This window comes from Ruditapes philippinarum, unplaced genomic scaffold (assembly GCF_026571515.1).
Source record: "Ruditapes philippinarum isolate M1 unplaced genomic scaffold, ASM2657151v2 ctg1647_1_1_1_1, whole genome shotgun sequence".
Classification (NCBI taxonomy): Eukaryota; Metazoa; Mollusca; class Bivalvia; order Venerida; family Veneridae; genus Ruditapes; species Ruditapes philippinarum.
In genome coordinates, this window is record NW_026852203.1 from 52,541 (window position 1) to 69,856 (window position 17,316).

The 17,316-nt window shown below is 30.6% G+C and overlaps 1 non-coding gene across 1 annotated transcript; it reads right to left on the bottom strand.

The window, feature by feature from the left end:
• Positions 1–16,814: 16,814 nt before the first annotated feature.
• On the bottom strand, positions 16,815–16,886 carry Trnad-guc (transfer RNA aspartic acid (anticodon GUC)). Its single transcript has one exon. It is a non-coding gene; the product is annotated as a tRNA-Asp (tRNA).
• Positions 16,887–17,316: the final 430 nt, after the last annotated feature.

Below are 17,316 nucleotides of genomic sequence, written 5' to 3' on the forward strand. Positions count from 1 at the left end.
TTTTAAAACGTTATCAACAGTCCGTTTTTTGGCCCTTCCCTTTACTTTCTAAAAATGGGGATATGGGAACATTATTATTATTCTGATTTGCCCGTAACTTTTTTTTAAAAAAAAAAAGTTAGTTTGAATTTTTTAAAGTTTACTGTGATTTTGGGCCCAAAAAAAGTCTCGGGAGTGAAAATTGACATTGTTTTTTATCCATTTAACCCTAAGTCTACGTCTAATGCCCCAACACTGTGGAAATAAAATAAACTTTCAAAAGGTTTTCCCATTCGTTTTGTTTCGACGCACGTTTACCCCAAAAATCTTACAATATCCGTCATTTCAGCAGAAAACCAGACATAAATAAAACAATGTTTAAAAAAAAAAAAAATGAATAGTTAATACTTAAGCTTTTGATTTTTCATTTTAAAACCTTGTTCAATACAAAAAAACAACCCTTTGTATTTGTCCACGAAAGCTCCTTTTTTAACCAAAGTATTAAAAAAAAACGTGTTAAACAACGGGCTTTTGTGTGAAATTTTTTAATGCTTCCCAAATTTACAATTCCCCTTTTTATAAACCAAATTTAAAATAACTCATTAAAATTTTTTATCATACATTAATCATATTTATGATAATTATCTCTCGGACCCTTACTATGAAAAAAAGGGGAAAAACCCTTTTAAAAACAACAAATAACCAAAAACCCCCACATGTTCATCTTAGTTTAGGCAAAAAAGGAAAGTTTTTCTTTTATAGTTTTATCCCTAAAAATTTTTTAAAAAAAATCTTAAACATGTCAAATTTTTTTCTATGGGATATCATTGGGTTTAAACTTATCTAAAATTAAATTTCATAGTTAATTTGGGTTTTTAAAAATTTCTTTTAAACATTTTAATCTAATATGTATTTTTACGATATATTCCCCTTCTTTTTTAAAATTTATCACGTTTAATTTAAATTTTTTCTTTTTTTAAAACCCGGATTTAATTCATAATTTTTTTCGGGTTTTTACTTATATGTGAAATCCCCTGTGGGTCAAAAAAGGGGAAATTTGACAAAGCCCCAAAAAGAAATATTTACATTGTTTTCATTGATTGAAATAAGGCCCCAAAAAAAGGCAGGTTTTCAAATTTTTAATTTTCAACCCGATTAGGGGCTTTCTCTTTTTTTAAAAAATAGACAATGGAAAAATCACTAAATATTAGGTGTTGTTTAAAGAAAATTTCCTTTACAAACAAATTTTCTTTTCAAATAACAAGAAAATAATTTACACAATAGCAAACGGCCCATATACTAAAACGAACTACCAAAAGGAGGTCAAAATATGCAACAAATCCATTACTGCGTTTGACACGCAGAAACATATATTAGACACGCAGTAGAACACTGCAAAATCAGTCACTAGTCGCATATAGAATGCAAATTATTACCTGAATTTGAATCATATTACTATAATTCTGAACATTTAATTACATTTTTCTCAAGTTTGATTTCTTTTAAATGTGTTGGCTAATCTGGAGGCATGCACTTTGATGATAAGAACTAGTACTACACAGGACAAGACCTTGACGGTAAGAATGAAAACAAACAACATTTCAAAATAATCATGTATCTGTTTCAATTCAAACAACAACCACAACAAAAAAAAATATAAATAAGAAACAAAAAAAAAAACATATCAAGATCCGATTTAAATGACGAATTCCAATTCCACGATAATATGGCGTGCTGAATTGAACTTTTGAGAGTTAAAATGTTTTAAGTTTGTTGCGAACATGCATGTATTGTGTTTCTGACGTCGATGTGGAGAATGCAATTTAACAATAATAAATAAGAGTTCTACCATAGTGATCGTAATTCTATTAAATTTCTGGGAAAAAAAACAGTACTTCGTGTAAAACAAGTTTGTGTTTGTGATTGTGGTTACCAACCCTGTTTTACAAAATGATTATTCAAATTGAGACCAAGTAAAATGTCTGTATAAATCAAAAGACAATACGAGACAAAATAAAATATGACCAAAGGATAGCTAAAGTTATATATGATTGATTACCGCAGATTATTTACTTTCTTTCCCTACCCATCGTTATTTGACTAGCAACGCGCTAGTGATGTCAAACTATTTGCAAAACGTATATTGACAATCTATCTTCGCTATATTCTCTCCTGATCAGGAAAAACATATTAACTGTCACTTTGGAATTATGACAGTATTTGCTTTGTGTTTGTTGGCACGGCAACCAGCATATTATGACCACGAATATTCTAAAACGTCTTCTATGTAATCAAATGTACATGATTGTAGCATGGTAATGAACTACGTCTTTGAATTATGCAATCATGTAAAACTTTAGGATTTGATATGTTAAGTCATTTAACTGTAGTAATATACTAACACCTAAAAAGCACATGTTTTTATAGAAATCTAAAGCATTTCCATAATCAACTTCAAATTCCCATTGAGTAGATAATGAATTAAAAAATGGAGCTCAAAGTTTACAGCGTTTTTGAATATGAACATCTCTCAAAAGTGTAACCAGTAAACTAATTTAATGAGTCGAAAACAGAGTTTCTTATTAATGACGATCAAACCAATATATACTACTATATGGACTAGAAAGAAAACCCAGAACATAAGAATCAAGTAGATAAATCTATTTATAGTATGATTAGTATAACTGACATATATTTTAAAGTGCAACACCCTCAAATGTCATATCCTGTCTCATAACAACAGTTTGTACACACATATCACTTGTGCTATTCTGTTAGTATGGTGTTTGCAAATAGTCAGAGGATAGGCGATGCAGAACTTTGTCAAATCTTATTGTATTTCAATTGAACATATCTTAATAAATAAACAAACGGAATTAACAAATTGTAGAAGATCTATCTAACCCACGCATTTTCTGTCTGTAAAATGTGTGTGATTACTGCGTCTCGTCTTCTGGAAAGACATACCAGCAATTGGTAAGGTCAAAACTAAACGTGTTTTGAATACACAATTAATAGAAACCTGAAGCTCAATTATAGTGGTCAGAGAATATGTCAGACAAAAGGTTCTTAATTATAGTAAAAAGGAATGAATAGAGATAATTTGTTATCAAAATTCACAACTTTATGTATCAATTCATTAAGATTGTTTTTTATAGATGAGGCTAGTTTTGTTAATACATAAATCATCTATATTTTGTACAAACTAAAATGTAATATAGAAGATGTGAGTAAATAGTACTCTAATTTAACAGTAACGTGGACATCGTAAAGATAGACCAACTTGGCAAAATGTTGTTTAATCAGTAAAATAGAAAAACACCGAATAATAATAGCATACGTGAATTTGTTCAAAATCATTTAAATCTAATTTCAATTTATCGTTATCCAGCTTAATATGATAATCTTATGGATGATTTGGGGAAAAGGGGGATTACTGGGGGGGGCTGGGTTTTTCTTTAAAAAGTATTCGGCCCCCCCGTTACTAAACAAATCTGGAAAAAAGGCGACCCCTCGGAAAACCCGAACCCAAAAAACAAAAGTACATAAATTTACAGACTTTGGTTTTGATTAAGTCTGTATATGATTTAAAAAATGGGGGGAAAAAATTTAACCACGCCCAATAGGGGGGGGCCCGGGTTGACGGTACTCCCAATTTTTTAAAAACTTAATGTATTTCATCCAATGATCTGAACGACCAGAACAATAACGAACACTGAAGTAAGAACAGGACCGGGCACCCTTTAAAACCCCCTTTTCAAAAAAAAAACCTTTAATATTTTTAGAATTTTTAAAAACCCCGGATTGACATAACGGGTTTAACAAATTTGGTTTAATATAAAAAAATGCTTAAATAGTTTTGGGCCCAAAAGGGGGGAAGACTGAGGTATTCTATCAAACTGTGTCTTGCACAGAATTACTAAATACAGCTTAAATTTACTTTATGTATATTGTACTGTACTCGAGGGTAACTGTTAATGCTCCCATCTGCAATTCATTGTTCACCCAGATTGTCTAGCGAAGACATCGTGAATCAGTTAATTCATGTTAATGAAGTAATAGATCTTATATATGTTGATGGTGTACTTTATTTGAATAACAAAAATAAAGAAGAAAACATTCTAATGCTTAATTCTCAATCTTCTTAACACAATAAGATTTATTTATGAACACAATAATTTAATTTTATATTGCACTAGTCCAATGTTAAAAGGTTAAACCGCTTAGTTTAGTACATCATATTTTTTTGTTTCTTCTGTATTTCTATACAAAAACTGTGCAAACATAAGTTATTATCGAATAAATTTACAGTATTTACATGGATGCTGTATTTTTTTTTTTTATTTATTTTTTTTTTTTTTTTGAGGCCCCAACTGGTAAACCCCGTTATTTTTTCCTCGTAATAGGTCTGAAGGGGTCGAGGGCATCCCCATCATACCTTACATGTATTGCAAATATAATTCAATCATAATGTATATCAATCAAGTCATATAATTATACAAACATCTCAACATATATATCAAACAAATCATATACATTATGTCATTATATCACATTGCATAATGATTAAACAGTTAACACATATACATGTAATTAATAAGATTAATATCTATATCATTTATTTAGTTTATAAAACGAAGAAAAAAAAGCAAAATTAACATCTAAAAAAAATATCTTGTATGCATTGAAGTTGTTTTCTTTTATATTAGTGGAATAACCAAATTTTGATGTAGTTATTTCAGTTACACAATAAGAGATTTTAACAATTGCCCATCTATTGATTTCTTCTGTTGTCAAATTTATATTTTTTATAAATATTCCAAGCTAATTTCAAACTATTTTTAAAAACCAGTACAAGTAGGTAACAATTTTTTTTTCGCTTAGACAAATATATATATCTTTTTAATTCTAAAAATAAAATATCATATCTATAGTCATTTATTTCACAAGCCAAGAATAAAAGATTTACAATTAAAAAAGGTATCAAAATTATGTATATTTTCTTTCAGAAACTGAAATATTGGCTGAATCTTTTTGCATTCCCAAAATAAAATGTATCAGTGTTTCTTCTTGACATTCACAAAAAGTGCACATTTTAGAATTAACTTTTTCATTTTAAATAAAAGAGAGTTTGTTGCCAATATTCTGTGAATAATTCTTGTCTGAAACCATTGTAGGTATGAATCTTTGGTACATTTAAATACATAACCATATATAATCTGCCAATTTAGGGAAATGTCTCCAAAGTAAGATATATCCATTTTTCTTGGCACGTTGGTACCTCTATATTTTTACCATGGTTTCATAAACATATTTATGATTGCTATTGACAACTATAATAGGTTTGATGTAACAACTTATAATAGGATACTGAACATACAGTAAGTCATTTTTGAATACAAATATTAAGGTTTTGTGTGTATCTTTTTATTGCCAATTTTCAAACTATGATACTGTATAAAATTAATTGGTTTACATGTAATTTGTTCTATGTAACTTAAGTCTAAAAATTCTCCATCTTGATTTAAAATATCCTTTACAAATCTAAATCCATGATCATATAAAGATTTAACGAAAAAAAATATTACTTCCTGTTAACAATTTATGGTTATAAAATAGTGGCATATGTAGCACTTGTTCAATATCATCTATATTAAGCTTATCAATAAGTACAATATAGGCTTTCAAAACATCGATCCAGAATTTATTCTTAATCTTATTAATAATCAAATCACAGAACAATTTTCCAGTATCAAAAATGCTGTATTTTTTTATAAAAGGCATAAGATTCGGTCCACAAGTTTTAATAACATCAGATAGCTCTACTTTTCAAACATCGTTTTTAAAGTGTTGTTCATAACTATTATATCCAATATATCGATGCTGAATACATTAACTTTGCGAAAACATCTACAAACAACGCTTAAAAAACAATGCTTAGCATTCAGATTGTTATTATGGCATTCAGTAAATTATTTTGAATACATATAGCTGTAGCTGCCAGTGAATTCGACCAAACCAGTGGAATGGCCGAATTTTTATGTAAATAATGTGTTATTAATTAAGATAAGTAACACAATTGTCGTCTCGTTTTAAGAAGCTATATTGCATTTCAAACATAAACAATAGTTCCTTTGATATAACATGGACTTCAGAAATGATCATATTATTGTACAGTTATAGTGTGTGCTTACAAAGTCTTAAAATAACTAAATAAAATTAGAAACGAATATGAATAGAACGAAACTGGATGTTGATCGGTAATTTCGACGTTAACGTAGCCTCGACTATTTCTATTTGATTGCTTGTTTGTTGTATAAGAAAACGATCATATCAAACTAAAATAGCAGTTTTGTCATCAGTCAAAACGACCATTCATCTGTCATTGAATATACGAGTATATGCGTTTGTGTAAAAGTAATGTAACGGTTACTGTCTTATGAAACATTTGAGTAACAATTATATTTTGTAGACAGTTTCAACAATTGCACGGTTTACATATCTGAAAATAAGTAGATTGTACTGTAATCAAAAACATACTCAGTCGTGGGATTTGTCACAGTGAAAAACTTCCCCGTTCATATAACGTAATTATATGTGAACCAAATTGATCAACATTTTTCACTGATCTTTATTAGTTTAAAGAAAACTTTGTAACAGATGTTCTTGTCTCTAGAGTATGGAAGTGTGTGGGAAAAGCTTTATAAACAAATTTGGCAAGATTTAATAACATAAGATATCACAGACGTTTGATATAATAATAAAATATATTTTAGCTATAACTTCAATACTATTTTTGCAAAACGAAATGAAATTTAAAATATCACATTATCGATATGCTATTACCAATTTCAAATTAACAAGCGCTGTTTTAGTTTCCATTTGTCCGTCTCCGCAAATGTTTGACCAACTCGGGTCAGGCATTTATCTTATCAAATGACGCACAATTTATTACTATTTATAGTTTGAACCTAACCAATATATCACCAAGTTGGAAAAAGTCAACGAATGGTTGCTTTCATGCAAGAAACATGGGTTTTATACTTTTCATAATTTTGATAGCAGCATAACATTTGAAACATGATATTTTATGCTCATGTTATTTGATATCATATACGCATATATCATTAATGATGTATCGCAAATTTTTAAAACCATCGAAAGCAAAATGAAAGTTATTTCCGTTAAAACAACTGATCATACAGATATGTCTTATTATAGTTTTTTTGACAGATAGACAGACTTATACTTTTATTTACAATCAGGTTCTACAGTACATATACATGAGAACAACATGATTTAATCACTTAGACAAAAATAGAATATATATACACATGACAGTTTGCAGGCAGATTATGGTATGAATATAAATTGTGGAAAAGGTATTTACTAAAATTAAATTATTATTATTATTTTTATCAACAAAGGGGACAGTTTAAAATTATATACTTGTATTTGATGGTCATCAGATCTTAAATTGTACAATCACTTTAGCGTTTATACAGCAATTTACGTAGTACACATTCACAAGTGTGGCACTGAATGTGGGTGTTTTACAGTTCAGTAATTGGAGATCTCGTGCGACTTGTGGATGTGTACACGTGGGTTTATAAAGAAATGAACGGAATAACACATAAGTTGAAAAAGTAACAACATATAGATTCAATCGATTGACTGGGTAATTATTTCTTAACATTGTTTATTTCATTTTTTTTTCAATTTGGAAACCGTTGCTTTGAATTTGAGTGTGTTCGTTCTTTTGTAATATTTACTTGGAATTAGGCTTCTCCTACTAAGACAAAAGAAAGGGCATATTAATATATAGTGAAATTCATTAGCAATATCATTTTGATTACATAAAGTGCATTTCCTTTGATCATGTTCTACAAAAGACTGGCGCCATCTACCAGTTTCGACTGGTAACCAGTGGTTGCCAGTTCTAAAATGAAAAAAATTAATACGTTGGTTATATGGCAAGAGTCATATACATGTAGTTTCTTCCTTTAGATGCATTCCTTATTAAACCGGACCATGTTTGATAAAACTGATCTATAAGGCACCTGTTCATTTTCTTGTGAATATTACGATTTTCTATTAGATTTTGATTTAACCAAAAATAGGTATTACCAGTATTATCGAGTATATTCTGTACATGACGAATCCGCAGATCTATAAATATAGTTATAACATAGTCTAGATATCTTATTTTCATTTTAACTATCTTACTGTGCTTACGTATTTGGGCATAATATATCATTTTGAATTATAATTTACAAACTGTCGTTTCTGCTGTGAATGTAATTTGTTATCCCATGTCTGTTTGTTAAATTCGCACGAATAACAAAATAGATATCAATATTTGAAATAAAACAATTTGAACAATTTACCATTGAAATATTAAAGGATTATGTAACCGTGGAACGGAATCGGTAGCTCTTCATCAAATAGTAACTTCTACTGTTCTATATATATTTTTTCAATAGAATATCATGTTAAGTTTATATAAATCTTTAAGGGTAATCTCTTAAAAATATGTATAAGAATACATACTTAAATGTTTATATAGTTAGTATTGTTTGTATCTGATATTATTATATAATCTATAAATAGCTTTGAAATGCCTTTCTCTGATTGGCTAACAAGCAACTTTTTGTAAAAAATAACAGGTCAATATCAGAGTATATTCACTGTTTTTTTTTTCTAAAAATAGATTTTCAGAGTATATTCACCGGTTTTTCTTCTAAAAAAAGATTTTCTGGAAATCCCTAAAAGACGCGAGACTTTGACGTGACGTCACTCCAAGTTTGTTGTTATTATTCTGAAAAAAACGTTGAGTGGGGTGTACATTAGAGTCAAATTAGTCTATTTTAGTTAACGTTTTACATTTTTATGAACAATAGAGATTAAAATGCCAATGGAAAGGGCTAAATTATGGAAACAGTAGACAAGCTGTATAATAATGATTTCCGTCGTATGCAATGACAGATGTGATAAGCCATATAAAAGCTATTTATAAATTATATAATAAAACAGATATGTACTTTTTAGCTGTTGAATATGATGTGATATGTACTGAAAAATTAATATTGACCTCGGCTATCGCCTCGGTCAATATTAATTTTTTCAGTACATATCACATCATATTCAACAGCTAAAAAGTCCATATTTGTATAATAGTTCATTGATGAATTGTCGGAATCTAGGTATGATTCTCAGAAAAATAATTCCCTACGTCTGACAATCATTAGATAGCACAATCTGATTATAGTGCAGTTTTTGTTTTGCAAATTGATTAAGATTGAAAAAATCTTAACATTATTAAAATGTTTGGCTTCTCGATTTGGCATTATAATTGGTTTACAGGAAATCTTGGACCAGATGTTCACATCTCCGGTGTATAGAATTATACGCCAAGTATTTTGTTCTCCAGAAATCTTGAGCAATTGATTATATAAAACAGTGCATTACAGACATCTGCCCATCACAAATTTTTACTTTCAAATACAAAACAATGATAATTCATTTTTAAAACGGCCATATGCAAATAAAATGATAATTAATCCAAAGTATATATTTAAATCTATTGAATATTTTTGTTAATATTGAGCATGAAAATAATGGTTTGAAAAAAAATAAACAAGTAAACTGCAAACTTGTGAACCTTTGTAATGTCGAAGACTTTTAAAGAAAACTTACAGTGTTTTGGTTACTAATGGAAAAGTTTAAATAATTAAACTGAACTAAATGCAAAACAAACAATATTAGCAGGAAATACATTGAGATGGTTTTGACTGAAATATCTATTAATGAAAATTATAAAATCATTTAAAAAGTCTACAAATGTGTAATTGATATGGAGTACATCAACATTTAGCTTAAATAGTTTGTTATCTTTGTAGATGATAATTTGAACAACATTCCGTTATATGTAATAACTACGCTGTTTTTGTTTGAAAAAGGGACAAGGGAATATTGTAAATATATGTGCAGTTACGTGGACGGGTGTCTTATTCCTGCGCACGCCATGTTCACTTTCGAACAGATATCGGGTAAATGATTTATTATAAAATTGTTACATGTCTGTATCTTATATGTCTTTAATATGATATATACATATCAGCCGCGTCACGACAAAACCAACATAGTGCGTTTGCGACCAGCATGGATCCAGACCAGCCTGCGCATCCGCGCAGTCTGATCAGGATCCATGCTGTTCGCTATCAGTATCTCTACTTGTAATGGAGTTGGTAAGCGAACAGCATTGTATTTCTATTGCTACAGTCCTTTCGTTAGACCTGTATTCCTTAATCATTGTGCTTTCTTTGATACATGACTTTTGTCCTAGGATTTCATGTCTTAAATAATTAGTTTTGGCATAAATGACACAATATTAAAAACGTGCTGTGCATTACACAATAATTGAGCAAATTCACATTCAATTTGTAATTTACAGTTTGGGTTTTCGCAGATATCCAAACTTGTAAGTTTAAAACTTTGGAAAGAAACGGATTTCAGAATTGTTAAAGTTATTGGTAAAATTCGTTTTATTATTATTTTAACGTAGTGCATAGTGATCATTTGTTTTTTCATACTTGAATGGACACGAAATTTGAATGCTTCACAAGTGTTTTGTAGGAGTTTTAACAATCATATAATTGAAGGAAAATGAAAACAAAGAAATACGTTGTGATATTGATGAAGTGGCTACCTTGGTCATTTTTTTGTTTTGCTCTTTTGTATTAAACATGGTGTATGGAAGTCTAAATTGGCCACACTCTGTAAGCTATTCTTATTTTGCTGTAAAACCACTGTGATTATGTATTTCGTCTTCAGCTAAGAATGACGGATATTGTTAGATTATATGTAAACGTGCCCCGAAAGCAAGACTGAGTGAAAGCTTAATATCGTTATTATTACAGCAGTTTGGCAAATCAGACGTAGATTTGTCTTATCATAGATAAGAGGATAAGGCCATGTCAATTTTACGTTTGAAGAAAAGCGGTTATACTTGATTATAATTTTAAAACCGTTATGAAAATACTAGGGCGAATTAGATAAAATTGGAAACTCCAAACGAAAAGTAAAGCAAAAAAAAAGAGAAAATAAGAATCCCTAAAGAACGTCCAACGCAACATAATTGAAAATGTTGCAGGCCCCCTAGCACCGGCTTAAGCAGAATTCAACATTTAAACATGAAATGGTAAAATTTTGAAAATTAGAAACATCCGCAGATGTGTTCATACGGCGGTTGTCATGGAACCTTCAACTTGACACCTCCGTGCCATTCCATGAAAAGCGGCATATGGTCCCCAAGTTATAGAAAGCGTGTGCCCTAAACGAGAAAACAATGGGCGGAACTAAATAAAATGGAATTTTGAAAGGGGATCAGAGGTTATGAAGCCTGCATATCACAGATATGACGTCAAAAGACAAATTTAAAAAGCAGGCCACATATCCATAGGGTGATTCAACAGTATTCAAGAAGGAATATTGGAACCACCCAACTAGAAAGATGCCGAAAAGTTAAAATTTAAAATACCACAAGCACAACAATAATGTCGTGCTGAACGATCTTTAAGGATCTGAAATATAACATATATATAAGCCATCATACGGAATGTCTTCCACGTATCTGATTAACGAAACTAGTGCCGTAAAATTATAGGCAATAACTGTAATATTTTGTTAACCTTAAATACCAAAACCATAATGATGAGTGGTGTAGGAGTAATTGTCAGGAAAATATCTATTAAACAAATAATACGAACATATCTTCAGTATATCACATTAGACGGCAAACAGACAGTTTCAAATGTCGGTCAATATGTAGTATAGGAGTGATATATCACGTTTTGTGAATAATAGCAAATTTGCAAATATAAAAAAAGTCCAACAGAAAAGAGATATTTTCAAAGTCTGAATTGAACTTCTTAAACAACAAATATTTAATTGTTAATATATATACATATGATGAGATTCAATATTGCATGAGTAAAAATATCCAAGTTTATTATAAACTATATAGCTTTGATATATAATAAATGCATATTTAGAAAGGCGAAAAATATCTCATATATGAACAGCAAATAGAGTTATACGTATTTGAATATGGCTACGTCTTGTTTTACCTGCCAATATGGACGCTTATAATCCTTATTCTTCATTAAATACTCCAGATATGCTAGAAAAAAGGTCAGTTTTGAAAAAAAATCTGGACTTTTGTGCATGATCAAAACAAACGCACCAATCAGAAAGTTTCGGATATTGATCAGTGTGCTGATAACATAGAATTTGCCCTTGGCAAAGCACAAAGTGAAATTACTGAAATGCATAAAGATGACACTAAAACCAAAGACGAACTTTAATATGTGAAATTTCAACGTATGCGTATTAAGTTGATATTTTGCAACATCACATGTGCAGAGCTTAAAGATGGAACACACGGGTAGACGGAATCATTGTAGCGTACATTTCTTGTAGAAAAGCTAAAAATCGCTCATGCTTTGGTATGAAATTTGAAAATTGAACGTGAGCATCGCATGGGCAATTACAATAAAAATACTTTGAACCACGCACCTCGCAGAATAGTCGCAAAGCATTCTTTAAAGATAGAGAGATGATACGGCGTTAACGTTTTAATCTAGATAAAACTGATCAAGTGGTGCGAAGAAGTAAGATTGCGACGAGGCTGGACTGCGTGATTTATCGTGGACCATTAATGAATTGAATATAAGTAAACTTAAAGACAGTGATTTTATCATTAAACTTTCAAACTATGATATAGTTTTCCTGTAATAAAAACTCAGACTTTGAAGTTCATGGTTATAAATGCTATGACTTTTATCTCAAATTACAGAATCGTCGAGCCAAGCGATGCAGTGGAGGCGTGGTAGTTTACATTAAAAACAGTAAATAAGTAACGGTATTAATATTTCAACACAATCATATGGCTGCAACTAACTATATTTTTATCATACATCCGACGATATATTTCTTGCAGATGTCTTTATCTGGGTCGATGGATCACCGGCGTATAACTGTATAAATGATGATCTTTTTGAACTTGTACAAAACGATGTCTATTGTTATAAAACAGAGGGGATTATATATTTGATAGGTGATTGGAATGCTAGGGTGTGGAATGGGCACAGGAAAGACTACATAATTTGTGAAAGACCTGTACATTTTATAGAAAGTAATGATTACTGTCCGGACTATAGTGGCATAAAGGTGACATGTGTGTTGTTATAGAATCTCGTGCGCACGAGATTCTATGTCGTGGCTACGAGTTACTAAGTCGTGGCCACGAGATACGTATACTTTGTCGTGGCCACGAGATAATTAAGTCGTGGCCGAGAGATAGCGGAGATACATTGTCGTGGCCACGAGTTACTAAGTCGTGGCCACGAGATAACTAAGTCGTGGCCATGAGATACATTGCTGTGGCAATGAATTACTAAGTCGTGGCCACGAGATAGGTAAGTCGGGGCCACGAGATACTATGTCGTGGCCACGAGTTACTAAGTCGTGGCCACGAGATAGCTTAGTCGTGGCCACGAGATACTTTGTTTTTTAGCTTGTTATAAATAAATTTTAAGTAAGTTTTGCTAGAAGCTGTAATTAATCTTTATCAAGGAAAATGCTTTCTGTACACTTTTGAATATGACAGTACCAATTTTGTTTTCACACAAATTTGAAACGTATATAACATTCTTTCTTTTTTCTTTTCTTTTTCTGAGTTCTTAAAATCATGACGATCTTAAAAATTTATATTGCAAATTAATACAGAGGAAAACATAATGAAATGTTATTATGTGGATAATGTTTGGTACATGTGTAAAGTGCCACACTCATAGATCTATTGCTATTCATTTTGTTATGTGTCTATAAAACTGTTAAGGGTTACATACGTTCACATCAAAGTGATGCCTCAAAAGTAAAACTAATTATACAATTAAGGCATAAGTTATTCTGAAAAAGTATCTAAAATATTTTCTATTGCCACAATTAAAAGACAACTCGTTTTCGTTCCTTAAAGTTAACAAAATTGTTTAATTGATATTTTCAGCTTACATTAATTTCTTATACAAAAAAAGATATAATTATAATGCTATAACTGCAAATCGGCTCTTACTCGGCAGTAATTAGTGTAGCCGCTTTTTCATGAAGAAACCAGTGCTGATAGTGAAAATTGTGATTGGCATATTTTAATTAGCCAGGTCAGGTGTTTCTAAAAAGGCTGATAACACTGTAGCAATGTGAGGATACATTCAAATTTATTATATAGATAATGCACGTGAAGCTCAGCTGGCAGAGACAAATGAGAACACAGTAACTTTTTGATATCCTTTTAACTCTAAGAAAAATGTCAATTATTAATTGCTGACTGTTTATATTTTCTAGAAAAAGTAAGCAAAACATTATTCTGTTTTATATGACAGGAATGAATTGCATTAACAATCCTAGGTATTGTTGAAAACTCATTGTTTTACATGCCAGATTAAGTAATTGGACCCCATCCTTGTTTGTACGTGACTGCTGGGGAAAAATAATGTTATGCTTAATTAAAGAGGTGACACTTTCTATATTTTTATCTGATATCGAGTTGTAAGAGCCGATTTGCAGTTATATGGGTAAGAGTTCGATAAGACTCCCTACGGTCGTCTTAATACGAACTCTTACCCATACATAAAAAGAAACACGACCTCAATATTGTTTCACTGATTCTATTTAATAAGATGGAGTTACTTTTCTGACCATATTTTATTTCTGAACCTGAACATGCGTGTGCATTTTGAAAAATTATATCAAAGTACTGCAGTATCAGTGTCACTTGTCTAACTAAAATCGAAATTATACTGTATAATATGCATTGTTGTACTGCCAAATTCTCGCTCAAAACGGTAGTCAAGTTCATCATTTTCACGAATGATCTTGAAAAGTTAACAATTTCGTGGATGATGGATAAAGAGTAATGTCTTTGCAGCCGTATGCAGCTTTTCATTTTTTTTCAGTTCGGTTAAATAAAAAAATATATTGGCCAGTTTCCTTACCGCGTTGGAAATCCTGTCAGGCAGCCCCCAAATTTCATTACAAAATTCTGCATTTCTTATTGCACGAATCGTCCGTTATTTTCACATTCCGGCGTTACTATGTATACACGGTGAGTATATATTGTGAAGAGACCAAATAAAGTTATTTACATATTGCACACGACAGTTACAATTCACGTAAATAACCAAAGAAAAGGGTCAACATATGCTTAATATTTACTATAATTCAAACATGTTAATAAGTGGTAAGAAAGTAAATGTTGGTATGTGAAAGTCATCCTCTGTGTAATTGTATTAAAGGGAGGTAATAAAATTAATAAAAATTAATCATATATTCTTTAATTATGAATTTTATATTGATATAATTTGTGCTAAAGGCATAAAATGTGACGAGGTAGCGGTTTTAATAACTTTTTGTCAATTCTGTATCATTTAAAAACTTATTTTACCATCATTAAAGTCTCTATATATAACCTACTGAAATGCACTATTAAAAGTGAAACTCTGTTTCAACTCTCTTCATGTTACAGGACTTACATATCCGTTGCTCCCGCGGAGTATTCGTATATCTTCCGGATTCAATAAATAGCTTATGTGCAGATGCCCAAAATTTTGATAAAGTTGTCGTAATTATTTTTTCTATCTTGTATACAATCAATATTAGCCTGGGTTCCAGTCTGTCGATTTTTTTATGTTTCTGTTTGGCAAATCGAATTTTTTTTGATACTATCAAAACGACGAACGAATACGGAATAGCGCATATGTTATGAATAAAGAAAAAATGTTATAAATAAGCAAAAACTATCAACGCCTGAATCCCAGGCTAATACTCCATACACTCGTGCCTTATTATCATACACTCGTGCCTTATTATCATACTTGGTTGAAGCCATTAATTTATAAATCCCTCAATCTGATTCCATAAATTGACTGTCTAAATTCACGATTTACAGAAACACTCGACAATGTAGAAACAACAACAGATAAATGTAACATTATAAAGAGACGCTCTAAATTGTATTACAGTAAAGTTTAAGTATATATAATTTCTGTAGCTAAATATTAAAAATTTCATTTCACAGATATACAAATTTGGATGCCATATTAAGAAACATAGTCGATTTGATTTTACTCACAATCCCAAAGTGTATTGGCAAACAACGGAAATAGTATGTGCTGTCACAAAAAATCATTTCTTTTTAAAGCAGATATTATTTGCATAAAAAGTGATTTTATACATAATATGGAGGACATTGATGACAAGAAAGTCTTTGATATTCTATTAGTGTCTGAAAAAAGTAAGTAAGCTCCTGTGTTATTTTAATCTTATTAAGTCAAATAGTTTTTAATTTAAAGGAATTCAATTGAGATACAAAAGCCTAAAATCATAAAATTAATATTTCTTACATAGATCAGCAGTGGCACTTAAAACAGAAACAAATGCAAAAAATGATTAAGAAATATACTCAGAAATAAATTTAAAATCGGAATCTTGCATATTCCATGCCCGTCTTGAATGAAAAGCATTGCAACGCTTTTCAATTTTGCGCCATTTTTCACAATTAGAATAATTATTCTGGAAAAAACGGTGTAAGCGAATGATCCTGAAACTTTGCAGGTCTAGACGTGCAAACAAATCATATGGAACATTTTACTCAAAGATTATTTCAGTCTCGTCATCGCAAAAAATATCAATGGAGTCCCTTTAAAATGCTCTTTTTGTTGCCAGCGGCCATTTTATCCGTTCTGAATAAAATATATATTGTCGCAAAAGGTAAGCTTCTCCCCGACGGGGAATTGAACCCCGGTCTCCCGCGTGACAGGCGGGGATACTCACCACTATACTATCGAGGATTGCTTAGTGTATCTCCATAAACCTAGTATTTTGTACAGAACAGAACATATATTTTATTTTATTTTGAATTTAGCATATACAGCTCATCTTCATATACAACAAATATATACATGCATGAATATGAAAAATGGTTAACGCATATCAATAAATGAAATAAACTAGTGAGAGTGTAATACAACACATGTAATATATACAATCCTTATATAACTTTAAACAATACAACAAGGTGGTCTTATATAGCATTATCCGGCATTCAATGAATCAAATCTTAATTTAAAAGCTTTGTTACAATATATAGCTAATTTTGTTAACACTGACTTCCTTTCTGAATTCAGCAATTCTAAAAATTTAAACATGCTAGGGTTTCTTGTAAAATAGTTGGATATATACTGTTTCCTAAGAGACTCATACAAAGTACAAATCAATACA